A 9498-nucleotide genomic window follows, 5' to 3' on the forward strand; every position below is an offset into this window, starting at 1 on the left:
AATGGCTATGAGCACGCGTGGGAAGCCTCACCTTCAAGGCGCCGGAACGGCGACTTGGAGTTTGCCTGCGGCCACACTAAGCCGAAAGTGCCCGCTCTCGTCAGATCGCGGAAGCTAAGCGGCTTCAGGCCTGGTTAGTAGCTGCATGGGAGACCGGCTGTGAACCCCAGGTGCTGCAGGCGTTTTTTTGGGTTTGAGGCCCAATGGCTATGAGCACGCGTGGGAAGCCTCACCTTCAAGGCGCCGAAACGGCGCCTTGGAGTTTGCCTGCGGCCACACTAAGCCGAAAGCGCCCGCTCTCGTCAGATCGCGGAAGCTAAGCGGCTTCAGGCCTGGTTAGTAGCTGCATGGGAGACCGGCTGTGAACCCCAGGTGCTGCAGGCGTTTTTTTTGGGTTTGAGGCCCAATGGCTATGAGCACGCGTGGGAAGCCTCACCTTCAAGGCGCCGAAACGGCGCCTTGGAGTTTGCCTGCGGCCACACTAAGCCGAAAGCGCCCGCTCTCGTCAGATCGCGGAAGCTAAGCGGCTTCAGGCCTGGTTAGTAGCTGCATGGGAGACCGGCTGTGAACCCCAGGTGCTGCAGGCGTTTTTTTGGGTTTGAGGCCCAATGGCTATGAGCACGCGTGGGAAGCCTCACCTTCAAGGCGCCGAAACGGCGCCTTGGAGTTTGCCTGCGGCCACACTAAGCCGAAAGCGCCCGCTCTCGTCAGATCGCGGAAGCTAAGCGGCTTCAGGCCTGGTTAGTAGCTGCATGGGAGACCGGCTGTGAACCCCAGGTGCTGCAGGCGTTTTTTTGGGTTTGAGGCCCAATGGCTATGAGCACGCGTGGGAAGCCTCACCTTCAAGGCGCCGAAACGGCGCCTTGGAGTTTGCCTGCGGCCACACTAAGCCGAAAGCGCCCGCTCTCGTCAGATCGCGGAAGCTAAGCGGCTTCAGGCCTGGTTAGTAGCTGCATGGGAGACCGGCTGTGAACCCCAGGTGCTGCAGGCGGTTTTTTGGGTTTGAGGCCCAATGGCTATGAGCACGCGTGGGAAGCCTCACCTTCAAGGCGCCGAAACGGCGCCTTGGAGTTTGCCTGCGGCCACACTAAGCCGAAAGCGCCCGCTCTCGTCAGATCGCGGAAGCTAAGCGGCTTCAGGCCTGGTTAGTAGCTGCATGGGAGACCGGCTGTGAACCCCAGGTGCTGCAGGCGTTTTTTTGGGTTTGAGGCCCAATGGCTATGAGCACGCGTGGGAAGCCTCACCTTCAAGGCGCCGAAACGGCGCCTTGGAGTTTGCCTGCGGCCACACTAAGCCGAAAGCGCCCGCTCTCGTCAGATCGCGGAAGCTAAGCGGCTTCAGGCCTGGTTAGTAGCTGCATGGGAGACCGGCTGTGAACCCCAGGTGCTGCAGGCGTTTTTTTGGGTTTGAGGCCCAATGGCTATGAGCACGCGTGGGAAGCCTCACCTTCAAGGCGCCGAAACGGCGCCTTGGAGTTTGCCTGCGGCCACACTAAGCCAAAAGCGCCCGCTCTCGTCAGATCGCGGAAGCTAAGTGGCTTCAGGCCTGGTTAGTAGCTGCATGGGAGACCGGCTGTGAACCCCAGGTGCTGCAGGCGTTTTTTTGGGTTTGAGGCCCAATGGCTATGAGCACGCGTGGGAAGCCTCACCTTCAAGGCGCCGAAACGGCGCCTTGGAGTTTGCCTGCGGCCACACTAAGCCGAAAGCGCCCGCTCTCGTCAGATCGCGGAAGCTAAGCGGCTTCAGGCCTGGTTAGTAGCTGCATGGGAGACCGGCTGTGAACCCCAGGTGCTGCAGGCGTTTTTTTGGGTTTGAGGCCCAATGGCTATGAGCACGCGTGGGAAGCCTCACCTTCAAGGCGCCGAAACGGCGCCATGGAGTTTGCCTGCGGCCACACTAAGCCGAAAGCGCCCGCTCTCTTCAGATTGCGGAAGCTAAGCGGCTTCAGGCCTGGTTAGTAGCTGCATGGGAGACCGGCTGTGAACCCCAGGTGCTGCAGGCGTTTTTTTGGGTTTGAGGCCCAATGGCTATGAGCACGCGTGGGAAGCCTCACCTCCAAGGCGCCGAAGCGGCGCCTTGGAGTTTGCCTGCGGCCACACTAAGCCGAAAGCGCCCGCTCTCGTCAGATCACGGAAGCTAAGCGGCTTCAGGCCTGGTTAGTAGCTGCATGGGAGACCGGCTGTGAACCCCAGGTGCTGCAGGCGTTTTTTTTGGGTTTGAGGCCCAATGGCTATGAGCACGCGTGGGAAGCCTCACCTTCAAGGCGCCGAAACGGCGCCTTGGAGTTTGCCTGCGGCCACACTAAGCCGAAAGCGCCCGCTCTCGTCAGATTGCGGAAGCTAAGCGGCTTCAGGCCTGGTTAGTAGCTGCATGGGAGACCGGCTGTGAACCCCAGGTGCTGCAGGCGTTTTTTTGGGTTTGAGGCCCAATGGCTATGAGCACGCGTGGGAAGCCTCACCTTCAAGGCGCCGAAACGGCGACTTGGAGTTTGCCTGCGGCCACACTAAGCCGAAAGCGCCCGCTCTCGTCAGATCGCGGAAGCTAAGCGGCTTCAGGCCTGGTTAGTAGCTGCATGGGAGACCGGCTGTGAACCCCAGGTGCTGCAGGCGTTTTTTTGGGTTTGAGGCCCAATGGCTATGAGCACGCGTGGGAAGCCTCACCTTCAAGGCGCCGGAACGGCGCCTTGCAGTTTGCCTGCGGCCACACTAAGCCGAAAGCGCCCGCTCTCGTCAGATCGCGGAAGCTAAGCGGCTTCAGGCCTGGTTAGTAGCTGCATGGGAGACCGGCTGTGAACCCCAGGTGCTGCAGGCGTTTTTTTGGGTTTGAGGCCCAATGGCTATGAGCACGCGTGGGAAGCCTCACCTTCAAGGCGCCGGAACGGCGCCTTGGAGTTTTCCTGCGGCCACACTAAGCCGAAAGCGCCCGCTCTCGTCAGATCGCGGAAGCTAAGCGGCTTCAGGCCTGGTTAGTAGCTGCATGGGAGACCGGCTGTGAACCCCAGGTGCTGCAGGCGTTTTTTTGGGTTTGAGGCCCAATGGCTATGAGCACGCGTGAGATGCCTCACCTTCAAGGCGCCGAAACGGCGCCTTGGAGTTTGCCTGCGGCCACACTAAGCCGAAAGCGCCCGCTCTCGTCAGATCGCGGAAGCTAAGTGGCTTCAGGCCTGGTTAGTAGCTGCATGGGAGACCGGCTGTGAACCCCAGGTGCTGCAGGCGTTTTTTTTGGGTTTGAGGCCCAATGGCTATGAGCACGCGTGGGAAGCCTCACCTTCAAGGCGCCGGAACGGCGCCTTGGAGTTTGCCTGCGGCCACACTAAGCCGAAAGCGCCCGCTCTCGTCAGATCGCGGAAGCTAAGCGGCTTCAGGCCTGGTTAGTAGCTGCATGGGAGACCGGCTGTGAACCCCAGGTGCTGCAGGCGTTTTTTTGGGTTTGAGGCCCAATGGCTATGAGCACGCGTGGGAAGCCTCACCTTCAAGGCGCCGAAACGGCGCCTTGGAGTTTGCCTGCGGCCACACTAAGCCGAAAGCGCCCGCTCTCGTCAGATCGCGGAAGCTAAGCGGCTTCAGGCCTGGTTAGTAGCTGCATGGGAGACCGGCTGTGAACCCCAGGTGCTGCAGGCGTTTTTTTGGGTTTGAGGCCCAATGGCTATGAGCACGCGTGGGAAGCCTCACCTTCAAGGCGCCGAAACGGCGCCTTGGAGTTTGCCTGCGGCCACACTAAGCCGAAAGCGCCCGCTCTCTTCAGATCGCGGAAGCTAAGCGGCTTCAGGCCTGGTTAGTAGCTGCATGGGAGACCGGCTGTGAACCCCAGGTGCTGCAGGTGTTTTTTTGGGTTTGAGGCCCAATGGCTATGAGCACGCGTGGGAAGCCTCACCTTCAAGGCGCCGAAGCGGCGCCTTGGAGTTTGCCTGCGGCCACACTAAGCCGAAAGCGCCCGCTCTCGTCAGATCGCGGAAGCTAAGCGGCTTCAGGCCTGGTTAGTAGCTGCATGGGAGACCGGCTGTGAACCCCAGGTGCTGCAGGCGTTTTTTTGGGTTTGAGGCCCAATGGCTATGAGCACGCGTGGGAAGCCTCACCTTCAAGGCGCCGAAACGGCGCCTTGGAGTTTGCCTGCGGCCACACTAAGCCGAAAGCGCCCGCTCTCGTCAGATCGCGGAAGCTAAGCGGCTTCAGGCCTGGTTAGTAGCTGCATGGGAGACCGGCTGTGAACCCCAGGTGCTGCAGGCATCTTTTTGGGTTTGAGGCCCAATGGCTATGAGCACGCGTGGGAAACGGCGCCTTGGAGTTTGCCTGCGGCCACACTAAGCCGAAAGCGCCTGCTCTCGTCAGATCGCGGAAGCTAAGCGGCTTCAGGCCTGGTTAGTAGCTGCATGGGAGACCGGCTGTGAACCCCAGGTGCTGCAGGCGTTTTTTTGGGTTTGAGGCCCAATGGCTATGAGCACGCGTGGGAAGCCTCACCTTCAAGGCGCCGAAACGGCGCCTTGGAGTTTGCCTGCGGCCACACTAAGCCGAAAGCGCCCGCTCTCGTCAGATCGCGGAAGCTAAGCGGCTTCAGGCCTGGTTAGTAGCTGCATGGGAGACCGGCTGTGAACCCCAGGTGCTGCAGGCGTTTTTTTGGGTTTGAGGCCCAATGGCTATGAGCACGCGTGGGAAGCCTCACCTTCAAGGCGCCGAAACGGCGCCTTGGAGTTTGCCTGCGGCCACACTAAGCCGAAAGCGCCCGCTCTCGTCAGATCGCGGAAGCTAAGCGGCTTCGGGCCTGGTTAGTAGCTGCATGGGAGACCGGCTGTGAACCCCAGGTGCTGCAGGTGTTTTTTTGGGTTTGAGGCCCAATGGCTATGAGCACGCGTGGGAAGCCTCACCTTCAAGGCGCCGAAACGGCGCCTTGGAGTTTGCCTGCGGCCACACTAAGCCGAAAGCGCCCGCTCTCGTCAGATCGCGGAAGCTAAGCGGCTTCAGGCCTGGTTAGTAGCTGCATGGGAGACCGGCTGTGAACCCCAGGTGCTGCAGGCGTTTTTTTGGGTTTGAGGCCCAATGGCTATGAGCACGCGTGGGAAGCCTCACCTTCAAGGCGCCGAAACGGCGCCTTGGAGTTTGCCTGCGGCCACACTAAGCCGAAAGCGCCCGCTCTCGTCAGATCGCGGAAGCTAAGCGGCTTCAGGCCTGGTTAGTAGCTGCATGGGAGACCGGCTGTGAACCCCAGGTGCTGCAGGCGTTTTTTTGGGTTTGAGGCCCAATGGCTATGAGCACGCGTGGGAAGCCTCACCTTCAAGGCGCCGAAACGGCGCCTTGGAGTTTGCCTGCGGCCACACTAAGCCGAAAGCGCCCGCTCTCGTCAGATCGCGGAAGCTAAGCGGCTTCAGGCCTGGTTAGTAGCTGCATGGGAGACCGGCTGTGAACCCCAGGTGCTGCAGGCGTTTTTTTTGGGTTTGAGGCCCAATGGCTATGAGCACGCGTGGGAAGCCTCACCTTCCAGGCGCCGAAACGGCGCCTTGGAGTTTGCCTGCGGCCACACTAAGCCGAAAGCGCCCGCTCTCGTCAGATCGCGGAAGCTAAGCGGCTTCAGGCCTGGTTAGTAGCTGCATGGGAGACCGGCTGTGAACCCCAGGTGCTGCAGGCGTTTTTTTGGGTTTGAGGCCCAATGGCTATGAGCACGCGTGGGAAGCCTCACCTTCCAGGCGCCGAAACGGCGCCTTGGAGTTTGCCTGCGGCCACACTAAGCCGAAAGCGCCCGCTCTCGTCAGATCGCGGAAGCTAAGCGGCTTCAGGCCTGGTTAGTAGCTGCATGGGAGACCGGCTGTGAACCCCAGGTGCTGCAGGCGTTTTTGTGGGTTTGAGGCCCAATGGCTATGAGCACGCGTGGGAAGCCTCACCTTCCAGGCGCCGAAACGGCGCCTTGGAGTTTGCCTGCGGCCACACTAAGCCGAAAGCGCCCGCTCTCGTCAGATCGCGGAAGCTAAGCGGCTTCAGGCCTGGTTAGTAGCTGCATGGGAGACCGGCTGTGAACCCCAGGTGCTGCAGGCGTTTTTTTTGGGTTTGAGGCCCAATGGCTATGAGCACGCGTGGGAAGCCTCACCTTCAAGGCGCCGAAACGGCGCCTTGTAGTTTGCCTGCGGCCACACTAAGCCGAAAGCGCCCGCTCTCGTCAGATCGCGGAAGCTAAGCGGCTTCAGGCCTGGTTAGTAGCTGCAGGGGAGACCGGCTGTGAACCCCAGGTGCTGCAGGCGTTTTTTTGGGTTTGAGGCCCAATGGCTATGAGCACGCGTGGGAAGCCTCACCTTCAAGGCGCCGAAACGGCGCCTTGGAGTTTGCCTGCGGCCACACTAAGCCGAAAGCGCCCGCTCTCGTCAGATCGCGGAAGCTAAGCGGCTTCAGGCCTGGTTAGTAGCTGCATGGGAGACCGGCTGTGAACCCCAGGTGCTGCAGGCGTTTTTTTTGGGTTTGAGGCCCAATGGCTATGAGCACGCGTGGGAAGCCTCACCTTCAAGGCGCCGAAACGGCGCCTTGGAGTTTGCCTGCGGCCACACTAAGCCGAAAGCGCCCGCTCTCTTCAGATCGCGGAAGCTAAGCGGCTTCAGGCCTGGTTAGTAGCTGCATGGGAGACCGGCTGTGAACCCCAGGTGCTGCAGGCGTTTTTTTTGGGTTTGAGGCCCAATGGCTATGAGCACGCGTGGGAAGCCTCACCTTCAAGGCGCCGAAGCGGCGCCTTGGAGTTTGCCTGCGGCCACACTAAGCCGAAAGCGCCCGCTCTCGTCAGATCGCGGAAGCTAAGCGGCTTCAGGCCTGGTTAGTAGCTGCATGGGAGACCGGCTGTGAACCCCAGGTGCTGCAGGCGTTTTTTTGGGTTTGAGGCCCAATGGCTATGAGCACGCGTGGGAAGCCTCACCTTCAAGGCGCCGAAACGGCGCCTTGGAGTTTGCCTGCGGCCACACTAAGCCGAAAGCGCCCGCTCTCGTCAGATCGCGGAAGCTAAGCGGCTTCAGGCCTGGTTAGTAGCTGCATGGGAGACCTGCTGTGAACCCCAGGTGCTGCAGGCATCTTTTTGGGTTTGAGGCCCAATGGCTATGAGCACGCGTGGGAAACGGCGCCTTGGAGTTTGCCTGCGGCCACACTAAGCCAAAAGCGCACGCTCTCGTCAGATCGTGGAAGCTAAGCGGCTTCAGGCCTGGTTAGTAGCTGCATGGGAGACCGGCTGTGAACCCCAGGTGCTGCAGGCGTTTTTTTGGGTTTGAGGCCCAATGGCTATGAGCACGCGTGGGAAGCCTCACCTTCAAGGCGCCGAAACGGCGCCTTGGAGTTTGCCTGCGGCCACACTAAGCCGAAAGCGCCTGCTCTCGTCAGATCGCGGAAGCTAAGCGGCTTCAGGCCTGGTTAGTAGCTGCATGGGAGACCGGCTGTGAACCCCAGGTGCTGCAGGCGTTTTTTTGGGTTTGAGGCCCAATGGCTATGAGCACGCGTGGGAAGCCTCACCTTCAAGGCGCCGAAACGGCGCCTTGGAGTTTGCCTGCGGCCACACTAAGCCGAAAGCGCCCGCTCTCGTCAGATCGCGGAAGCTAAGCGGCTTCAGGCCTGGTTAGTAGCTGCATGGGAGACCGGCTGTGAACCCCAGGTGCTGCAGGCGTTTTTTTGGGTTTGAGGCCCAATGGCTATGAGCACGCGTGGGAAGCCTCACCTTCAAGGCGCCGAAACGGCGCCTTGGAGTTTGCCTGCGGCCACACTAAGCCGAAAGCGCCCGCTCTCGTCAGATCGCGGAAGCTAAGCGGCTTCGGGCCTGGTTAGTAGCTGCATGGGAGACCGGCTGTGAACCCCAGGTGCTGCAGGTGTTTTTTTGGGTTTGAGGCCCAATGGCTATGAGCACGCGTGGGAAGCCTCACCTTCAAGGCGCCGAAACGGCGCCTTGGAGTTTGCCTGCGGCCACACTAAGCCGAAAGCGCCCGCTCTCGTCAGATCGCGGAAGCTAAGCGGCTTCAGGCCTGGTTAGTAGCTGCATGGGAGACCGGCTGTGAACCCCAGGTGCTGCAGGCGTTTTTTTGGGTTTGAGGCCCAATGGCTATGAGCACGCGTGGGAAGCCTCACCTTCAAGGCGCCGAAACGGCGCCTTGGAGTTTGCCTGCGGCCACACTAAGCCGAAAGCGCCCGCTCTCGTCAGATCGCGGAAGCTAAGCGGCTTCAGGCCTGGTTAGTAGCTGCATGGGAGACCGGCTGTGAACCCCAGGTGCTGCAGGCGTTTTTTTTGGGTTTGAGGCCCAATGGCTATGAGCACGCGTGGGAAGCCTCACCTTCAAGGCGCCGAAACGGCGCCTTGGAGTTTGCCTGCGGCCACACTAAGCCGAAAGCGCCCGCTCTCGTCAGATCGCGGAAGCTAAGCGGCTTCAGGCCTGGTTAGTAGCTGCATGGGAGACCGGCTGTGAACCCCAGGTGCTGCAGGCGTTTTTTTGGGTTTGAGGCCCAATGGCTATGAGCACGCGTGGGAAGCCTCACCTTCCAGGCGCCGAAACGGCGCCTTGGAGTTTGCCTGCGGCCACACTAAGCCGAAAGCGCCCGCTCTCGTCAGATCGCGGAAGCTAAGCGGCTTCAGGCCTGGTTAGTAGCTGCATGGGAGACCGGCTGTGAACCCCAGGTGCTGCAGGCGTTTTTTTGGGTTTGAGGCCCAATGGCTATGAGCACGCGTGGGAAGCCTCACCTTCCAGGCGCCGAAACGGCGCCTTGGAGTTTGCCTGCGGCCACACTAAGCCGAAAGCGCCCGCTCTCGTCAGATCGCGGAAGCTAAGCGGCTTCAGGCCTGGTTAGTAGCTGCATGGGAGACCGGCTGTGAACCCCAGGTGCTGCAGGCGTTTTTGTGGGTTTGAGGCCCAATGGCTATGAGCACGCGTGGGAAGCCTCACCTTCCAGGCGCCGAAACGGCGCCTTGGAGTTTGCCTGCGGCCACACTAAGCCGAAAGCGCCCGCTCTCGTCAGATCGCGGAAGCTAAGCGGCTTCAGGCCTGGTTAGTAGCTGCATGGGAGACCGGCTGTGAACCCCAGGTGCTGCAGGCGTTTTTTTGGGTTTGAGGCCCAATGGCTATGAGCACGCGTGGGAAGCCTCACCTTCAAGGCGCCGAAACGGCGCCTTGTAGTTTGCCTGCGGCCACACTAAGCCGAAAGCGCCCGCTCTCGTCAGATCGCGGAAGCTAAGCGGCTTCAGGCCTGGTTAGTAGCTGCAGGGGAGACCGGCTGTGAACCCCAGGTGCTGCAGGCGTTTTTTTGGGTTTGAGGCCCAATGGCTATGAGCACGCGTGGGAAGCCTCACCTTCAAGGCGCCGAAACGGCGCCTTGGAGTTTGCCTGCGGCCACACTAAGCCGAAAGCGCCCGCTCTCGTCAGATCGCGGAAGCTAAGCGGCTTCAGGCCTGGTTAGTAGCTGCATGGGAGACCGGCTGTGAACCCCAGGTGCTGCAGGCGTTTTTTTGGGTTTGAGGCCCAATGGCTATGAGCACGCGTGGGAAGCCTCACCTTCAAGGC

At 60.8% G+C, this 9498-nt stretch overlaps 31 non-coding genes and 16 pseudogenes across 31 annotated transcripts; all 47 read left to right on the forward strand.

Moving 5' to 3' along the window:
• Positions 1–63: 63 nt before the first annotated feature.
• Positions 64–182, forward strand: LOC137557548 (5S ribosomal RNA; annotated as a pseudogene).
• Positions 183–265: 83 nt separating this feature from the next.
• On the forward strand, positions 266–384 carry LOC137555744 (5S ribosomal RNA). Its single transcript, XR_011028414.1, has one exon. It is a non-coding gene; the product is annotated as a 5S ribosomal RNA (ribosomal RNA).
• Positions 385–468: 84 nt separating this feature from the next.
• LOC137555745 (5S ribosomal RNA) lies at positions 469–587 on the forward strand. The gene has a single exon (XR_011028416.1). It is a non-coding gene; the product is annotated as a 5S ribosomal RNA (ribosomal RNA).
• An 83-nt stretch (positions 588–670) lies between these two features.
• On the forward strand, positions 671–789 carry LOC137555746 (5S ribosomal RNA). Its single transcript, XR_011028417.1, has one exon. It is a non-coding gene; the product is annotated as a 5S ribosomal RNA (ribosomal RNA).
• An 83-nt stretch (positions 790–872) lies between these two features.
• On the forward strand, positions 873–991 carry LOC137555747 (5S ribosomal RNA). The gene has a single exon (XR_011028418.1). It is a non-coding gene; the product is annotated as a 5S ribosomal RNA (ribosomal RNA).
• Positions 992–1074: 83 nt separating this feature from the next.
• LOC137555749 (5S ribosomal RNA) lies at positions 1075–1193 on the forward strand. Its single transcript, XR_011028420.1, has one exon. It is a non-coding gene; the product is annotated as a 5S ribosomal RNA (ribosomal RNA).
• Positions 1194–1276: 83 nt separating this feature from the next.
• Positions 1277–1395, forward strand: LOC137555751 (5S ribosomal RNA). The gene has a single exon (XR_011028421.1). It is a non-coding gene; the product is annotated as a 5S ribosomal RNA (ribosomal RNA).
• Positions 1396–1478: 83 nt separating this feature from the next.
• On the forward strand, positions 1479–1597 carry LOC137556885 (5S ribosomal RNA; annotated as a pseudogene).
• An 83-nt stretch (positions 1598–1680) lies between these two features.
• Positions 1681–1799, forward strand: LOC137555752 (5S ribosomal RNA). The gene has a single exon (XR_011028422.1). It is a non-coding gene; the product is annotated as a 5S ribosomal RNA (ribosomal RNA).
• An 83-nt stretch (positions 1800–1882) lies between these two features.
• Positions 1883–2001, forward strand: LOC137548001 (5S ribosomal RNA; annotated as a pseudogene).
• Positions 2002–2084: 83 nt separating this feature from the next.
• LOC137559100 (5S ribosomal RNA) lies at positions 2085–2203 on the forward strand (annotated as a pseudogene).
• Positions 2204–2287: 84 nt separating this feature from the next.
• Positions 2288–2406, forward strand: LOC137558838 (5S ribosomal RNA; annotated as a pseudogene).
• Positions 2407–2489: 83 nt separating this feature from the next.
• On the forward strand, positions 2490–2608 carry LOC137555753 (5S ribosomal RNA). Its single transcript, XR_011028423.1, has one exon. It is a non-coding gene; the product is annotated as a 5S ribosomal RNA (ribosomal RNA).
• An 83-nt stretch (positions 2609–2691) lies between these two features.
• On the forward strand, positions 2692–2810 carry LOC137555754 (5S ribosomal RNA). The gene has a single exon (XR_011028424.1). It is a non-coding gene; the product is annotated as a 5S ribosomal RNA (ribosomal RNA).
• An 83-nt stretch (positions 2811–2893) lies between these two features.
• On the forward strand, positions 2894–3012 carry LOC137557890 (5S ribosomal RNA; annotated as a pseudogene).
• An 83-nt stretch (positions 3013–3095) lies between these two features.
• On the forward strand, positions 3096–3214 carry LOC137558074 (5S ribosomal RNA; annotated as a pseudogene).
• Positions 3215–3298: 84 nt separating this feature from the next.
• On the forward strand, positions 3299–3417 carry LOC137555756 (5S ribosomal RNA). Its single transcript, XR_011028426.1, has one exon. It is a non-coding gene; the product is annotated as a 5S ribosomal RNA (ribosomal RNA).
• An 83-nt stretch (positions 3418–3500) lies between these two features.
• LOC137555757 (5S ribosomal RNA) lies at positions 3501–3619 on the forward strand. The gene has a single exon (XR_011028427.1). It is a non-coding gene; the product is annotated as a 5S ribosomal RNA (ribosomal RNA).
• Positions 3620–3702: 83 nt separating this feature from the next.
• On the forward strand, positions 3703–3821 carry LOC137558972 (5S ribosomal RNA; annotated as a pseudogene).
• Positions 3822–3904: 83 nt separating this feature from the next.
• LOC137555758 (5S ribosomal RNA) lies at positions 3905–4023 on the forward strand. Its single transcript, XR_011028428.1, has one exon. It is a non-coding gene; the product is annotated as a 5S ribosomal RNA (ribosomal RNA).
• An 83-nt stretch (positions 4024–4106) lies between these two features.
• On the forward strand, positions 4107–4225 carry LOC137548796 (5S ribosomal RNA). The gene has a single exon (XR_011026745.1). It is a non-coding gene; the product is annotated as a 5S ribosomal RNA (ribosomal RNA).
• Positions 4226–4286: 61 nt separating this feature from the next.
• Positions 4287–4405, forward strand: LOC137557808 (5S ribosomal RNA; annotated as a pseudogene).
• An 83-nt stretch (positions 4406–4488) lies between these two features.
• LOC137555759 (5S ribosomal RNA) lies at positions 4489–4607 on the forward strand. The gene has a single exon (XR_011028429.1). It is a non-coding gene; the product is annotated as a 5S ribosomal RNA (ribosomal RNA).
• An 83-nt stretch (positions 4608–4690) lies between these two features.
• On the forward strand, positions 4691–4809 carry LOC137558513 (5S ribosomal RNA; annotated as a pseudogene).
• An 83-nt stretch (positions 4810–4892) lies between these two features.
• On the forward strand, positions 4893–5011 carry LOC137555760 (5S ribosomal RNA). Its single transcript, XR_011028430.1, has one exon. It is a non-coding gene; the product is annotated as a 5S ribosomal RNA (ribosomal RNA).
• Positions 5012–5094: 83 nt separating this feature from the next.
• Positions 5095–5213, forward strand: LOC137555761 (5S ribosomal RNA). The gene has a single exon (XR_011028431.1). It is a non-coding gene; the product is annotated as a 5S ribosomal RNA (ribosomal RNA).
• Positions 5214–5296: 83 nt separating this feature from the next.
• On the forward strand, positions 5297–5415 carry LOC137555762 (5S ribosomal RNA). The gene has a single exon (XR_011028432.1). It is a non-coding gene; the product is annotated as a 5S ribosomal RNA (ribosomal RNA).
• Positions 5416–5499: 84 nt separating this feature from the next.
• LOC137555763 (5S ribosomal RNA) lies at positions 5500–5618 on the forward strand. Its single transcript, XR_011028433.1, has one exon. It is a non-coding gene; the product is annotated as a 5S ribosomal RNA (ribosomal RNA).
• Positions 5619–5701: 83 nt separating this feature from the next.
• Positions 5702–5820, forward strand: LOC137555764 (5S ribosomal RNA). The gene has a single exon (XR_011028434.1). It is a non-coding gene; the product is annotated as a 5S ribosomal RNA (ribosomal RNA).
• An 83-nt stretch (positions 5821–5903) lies between these two features.
• LOC137555765 (5S ribosomal RNA) lies at positions 5904–6022 on the forward strand. Its single transcript, XR_011028435.1, has one exon. It is a non-coding gene; the product is annotated as a 5S ribosomal RNA (ribosomal RNA).
• An 84-nt stretch (positions 6023–6106) lies between these two features.
• Positions 6107–6225, forward strand: LOC137559126 (5S ribosomal RNA; annotated as a pseudogene).
• Positions 6226–6308: 83 nt separating this feature from the next.
• On the forward strand, positions 6309–6427 carry LOC137555768 (5S ribosomal RNA). The gene has a single exon (XR_011028437.1). It is a non-coding gene; the product is annotated as a 5S ribosomal RNA (ribosomal RNA).
• Positions 6428–6511: 84 nt separating this feature from the next.
• On the forward strand, positions 6512–6630 carry LOC137557054 (5S ribosomal RNA; annotated as a pseudogene).
• Positions 6631–6714: 84 nt separating this feature from the next.
• On the forward strand, positions 6715–6833 carry LOC137555769 (5S ribosomal RNA). Its single transcript, XR_011028438.1, has one exon. It is a non-coding gene; the product is annotated as a 5S ribosomal RNA (ribosomal RNA).
• An 83-nt stretch (positions 6834–6916) lies between these two features.
• On the forward strand, positions 6917–7035 carry LOC137551537 (5S ribosomal RNA). The gene has a single exon (XR_011027032.1). It is a non-coding gene; the product is annotated as a 5S ribosomal RNA (ribosomal RNA).
• A 61-nt stretch (positions 7036–7096) lies between these two features.
• On the forward strand, positions 7097–7215 carry LOC137551997 (5S ribosomal RNA; annotated as a pseudogene).
• An 83-nt stretch (positions 7216–7298) lies between these two features.
• On the forward strand, positions 7299–7417 carry LOC137557809 (5S ribosomal RNA; annotated as a pseudogene).
• Positions 7418–7500: 83 nt separating this feature from the next.
• On the forward strand, positions 7501–7619 carry LOC137555770 (5S ribosomal RNA). Its single transcript, XR_011028439.1, has one exon. It is a non-coding gene; the product is annotated as a 5S ribosomal RNA (ribosomal RNA).
• Positions 7620–7702: 83 nt separating this feature from the next.
• On the forward strand, positions 7703–7821 carry LOC137558514 (5S ribosomal RNA; annotated as a pseudogene).
• Positions 7822–7904: 83 nt separating this feature from the next.
• On the forward strand, positions 7905–8023 carry LOC137555771 (5S ribosomal RNA). Its single transcript, XR_011028440.1, has one exon. It is a non-coding gene; the product is annotated as a 5S ribosomal RNA (ribosomal RNA).
• An 83-nt stretch (positions 8024–8106) lies between these two features.
• Positions 8107–8225, forward strand: LOC137555772 (5S ribosomal RNA). Its single transcript, XR_011028441.1, has one exon. It is a non-coding gene; the product is annotated as a 5S ribosomal RNA (ribosomal RNA).
• Positions 8226–8309: 84 nt separating this feature from the next.
• On the forward strand, positions 8310–8428 carry LOC137555773 (5S ribosomal RNA). The gene has a single exon (XR_011028442.1). It is a non-coding gene; the product is annotated as a 5S ribosomal RNA (ribosomal RNA).
• Positions 8429–8511: 83 nt separating this feature from the next.
• On the forward strand, positions 8512–8630 carry LOC137555774 (5S ribosomal RNA). The gene has a single exon (XR_011028443.1). It is a non-coding gene; the product is annotated as a 5S ribosomal RNA (ribosomal RNA).
• An 83-nt stretch (positions 8631–8713) lies between these two features.
• LOC137555775 (5S ribosomal RNA) lies at positions 8714–8832 on the forward strand. The gene has a single exon (XR_011028444.1). It is a non-coding gene; the product is annotated as a 5S ribosomal RNA (ribosomal RNA).
• An 83-nt stretch (positions 8833–8915) lies between these two features.
• On the forward strand, positions 8916–9034 carry LOC137555776 (5S ribosomal RNA). Its single transcript, XR_011028445.1, has one exon. It is a non-coding gene; the product is annotated as a 5S ribosomal RNA (ribosomal RNA).
• Positions 9035–9117: 83 nt separating this feature from the next.
• LOC137559127 (5S ribosomal RNA) lies at positions 9118–9236 on the forward strand (annotated as a pseudogene).
• Positions 9237–9319: 83 nt separating this feature from the next.
• On the forward strand, positions 9320–9438 carry LOC137555777 (5S ribosomal RNA). The gene has a single exon (XR_011028446.1). It is a non-coding gene; the product is annotated as a 5S ribosomal RNA (ribosomal RNA).
• The last annotated feature ends 60 nt before the right edge of the window (positions 9439–9498 follow it).

Source organism: Hyperolius riggenbachi, chromosome 2, assembly GCF_040937935.1.
Source record: "Hyperolius riggenbachi isolate aHypRig1 chromosome 2, aHypRig1.pri, whole genome shotgun sequence".
Lineage (NCBI taxonomy): Eukaryota > Metazoa > Chordata > Amphibia > Anura > Hyperoliidae > Hyperolius > Hyperolius riggenbachi.